Below are 3,879 nucleotides of genomic sequence, written 5' to 3' on the forward strand. Positions count from 1 at the left end.
CCAGCAGACCGGGTCAAGGAGGAGTCAGAGTCCTCAGTAGCTTTGGCCAGTCTTTTATTTAGATTTACCAGGCACACGCCAGGCAGGGGTGCTGGGGGGCGGGGGGCTGGCAGGCCTCCCAGCCCCCAGCAAATCCTCACTCTATCTGGGCTCTCTTGTGTTCTCTCTGCTTCTCTTCGTCTCTGGGCTACTGTTTGTTCTTGGCTTCTGCTGGCGTCTCCATGAAGCCGCCCTTATAACCTCAGTCTCTCAGCCCAGGTGTGCCCGCTTCAGGTGCCCACCATCAGGCATGCTTTCAGGACCACAGGGTTCCCTCATCTACCCTAATGGCGGGAGGGCAGAAACCCTGATCCTTTTACCTCACCCTACACCCGGGAAACTGAGTCTGTTACTTTATCTGGCCAAAGAGACTTTGCAGTTTTTATGTTAAGGATTTTGAGACGGAGAGATTACCTAGGATTATTAGGGAGGACCCAATGAAATTATAGGGGTTCTTATAAGAGTGAGGCTAGAGGGTCAGCATGAGAGAAGGCATTGTGATGACAGAAATAGAGGACCTAAGAATAATCCACATTGATCTTGGAGGAAAGGACTATACACTAAGGATTTCAGGTGACCTCTAGCGGCTGGACATGGCAAGGAAGAGGATTCTTCCCCAGAACTTCCAGAAGGAACACAGCTTTGCCAACATGAGAATTTTGGTCTCCTAAGACTCATTTTGGAGTTCTGATTGCCAGGACTGTAAGAAAATAAATCTGTGTTGTTTTAAACCACTAAGTATGTGACAATTTGTTACAGCAACCTTGAGAGACTGATGCGCTGGATCAATCAAGAACCTTGTAGGTCATGCTGAGAAATCACTGAGGAATTTTCATGTCAGAGTGACTTGATTTTCTTTTTCAAATGCCTCACCCTGGTAGGTAAAAGATGGTCAAATGATAACCAGACGAGGGCAGGGGCAGATGAACTTTTGTGGTCTCTCTGTCCACTTATGCAATGCTACATCCTGGTCCAGGGGAAGCCTGAGGCAAAGGTGAAGTAGATGTTGCACCAAATTTCTCTATTTGCCGGAAAAGCTCTTCCTTCTTCTCTTTCTCTCTTTCATTTGCTAGAATTTACTAAATACCCATTTTTTTTTAATTCCAAGAATAAAATTAGATGCTGGAATTTGAATAAAACTTGCATGATAGCATTGGGGAGGGTCAGTGATAAACAACCAATGGAAGTAAATAAGGTAGCTGGCATTGTGAAAAAAGTTTTGCAGAAAAAACAAGGGATATAGAGAATAAAATAATCAGAGTGGGCTTGTTTTTGACATGGTGACCACTTTTGTGACGAGGGGGTTTTGAAGCTAGGTCTGGGGAATAAAAAGGAGTCCACCACACAAGATTCAGAGCAGTCATGTGTCAGGTATAGAGAAAATCAAGTGCAAGCGCTTCATGGTTGGGAAACCATGAAATATTCCAAGAATGGGGTGTTTTGACATACATCAAAGTCCATGAGCTCTTTCTTTAAACATTATTTTAATGTTAGCAGTTAGTAGAGTGAAAATGTCAGTACTTCCGAGCAGTTAATATTTTGCTGATTGATGGGCCATGTGCTGTGTATTGTCTGTTTATTACAGTCTTGTTGAGATCTCATTTAAACCATGCTTTGACTTCTGATCCTCAGAGGCTGTGAGGTAAGAATTATATAAAATAAAAAAAAATTAAGACAAGAAAAAAAATAAACCATGCTTTGACCACTGATCCACAGAGACTGTGATATAAGAAATGGTTAGTGTTTTAAGTTGTGTAGAAGAAAACAATGAAAAACCGAAGTCATTACCTTTCTTCCTTTCTAAGTCCCTCTTGACACGACTTCACCTGTGGTGAGGATGTAAGTGATTTGATTCAAATATGAGATTGCATTTTAAGGCAGGATTGAATTAAGCTTTGGTTACTGCTGATGACAGGAGCTTTTCTCAGAAAACAAGATTGAGAAGAAGGCCTTTCAGAAGAGTATTTGGAGAAATGCCAAAATTGTTTTTAATTTCTATCCCGCTGAGTCAAGTTTCCTTCATATATCCTGACATACACATGGAATTTAACCTGTGCCCTAGCACAGGTTACAATCCAACCAACTCCCTCCATCCTCTGAAAACTGAGAACAAATTTCTTCTACTGCCACATCAAATCCTCAGTTATTGGCACCCACCAGTTTTGCTGAGTCACGTCAATCACAGCTTGGCTGACTCTGGGTTGCTTTGCGGAGGACTCCAGAAGGCTTCTACTACCTGCTGAATGAACTGGTTCTCTCTCTCTCTCTCTTACTTTCTCTCTCTCTTCTCTCTCATCGACACGGACACCTACTTGGCGGCTGGCACCCTGTGCCCATCAAGTGAGAGAAACTCACCAAAGTCAGTCATGTGTGCTCCCAAACTTATTTAGACCAGTTAACTTTTGGTAATTATATTTTGCAAGTTGTTGAACTATGAGCATGCAAAGAAACTGCAAAGAAATCCAGGAGGACTACCTTCAGTGTTTTGCAAAGACTTGATAAAGACATGCTGAAAAAATTCTTACAGCAAATTGGGTTGGAAAAATGGGTAAGTGATTGGGGTAGAAGAATATCTTTACAAAAGGAGGCATCTACACTTAGATTTCTTTGATAATATTGGCAAGTCCTTTTTCATTTCAAAGAAAGCAAAACTAGAAAGAATAGATGATGGTTTATGTAGGTGGGTGTTACCTAAGAAAGAAAAGGGAAATAAATCAATAGCCCCAAAAGAACAGTCTTGGTGTCATACCAAGAGTGGTGAATGGGTACGTAGTCTACATGCTTTAAATTAAAATAAAATGTTCCAGGCAGATGCATATTATTTCTTATTAAATTGCCCTATGTCTGACTTTCAGGAATAATCACCAAACTGTACTGTTCTCAGTGGAGACGGCTAAGAGCACATGCCAACTATGTTGGTAACTCTCCCAGCGCTCCCTCCTCTCTCTCAGCTCCATGACTTTGAAACTGCTGCTTCCTCTGCCAGGAAAGGCCCTCTCTGCACAGCGCTCCACCCTGCAGCCATGTGGCTCGCTCCCCATCCCCCGTTCCTAGCTCTTCTTTCCTAATGTTTTCTTCTTATTCTTTTTTGTCCTCACCCAGCAGTGGTACCTCCTTCCTGTATTTGGGGAACACACCACTCTACAAGGCAGAGACTGTAGAAGATGAAAATGCCAACTCCTCTCTTCTCCACTTTCCATTGTTAGAGTCCAGGCATGTCACTAGGATCAGTTGCCAACAATACAGTCTCCAGCTCTGCTTTTCATCCAGCACCCAGTGAGACGAGGCTGCCTGACCCCACTGCTGAGTTGGCTCTGGGGCCGACTCAGGGGCCAGGGGTAGTGGCTGTTTCCAGTCTCTGGATGTGCCAGTGGTAGAGATATACCCGTGGCCTTCATTCAGTTCTTTGAAACCTTTCAGATATCAGATAGCCCTCTGATAGCCTTTCATAAATTCCTTTCCTGGTTTCTGTTGTTTAAAGCTAAGAATCCTGACTGACGCTTTGCCTTCAGGCAATGCAATGGCATTGTGACTGCTTCTTACTGCCTTCTCTCTGTATAAGTCAGCTGGCAACACCCCATCTGGTTTCTATAACCTGAAGGCCCAGTACAATGCAAAATAATACAAAACAGGTCCTCAACAAAATGCTATTGATTCATCAATTTGCAAATTCGTTGATTAAAAAAAAGGTCCTCTGGAAATCCCAAATTATAAAATGACAGCAAAAGACACCAGAATGTTCCTCGTGAGTAAGAAGAACGGCAGCTCGTGGTCTGGGTATCTCTCTTCACCTTTCTTAAAGAAGACAAGTATAGTCACGGATTGTTCCATAGCATTTAA

The sequence above is a fragment of the Talpa occidentalis genome, unplaced genomic scaffold (assembly GCF_014898055.3).
Source record: "Talpa occidentalis isolate TD23 unplaced genomic scaffold, MPIMG_talOcc4v2.1 talOcc4.6, whole genome shotgun sequence".
NCBI lineage: Eukaryota > Metazoa > Chordata > Mammalia > Eulipotyphla > Talpidae > Talpa > Talpa occidentalis.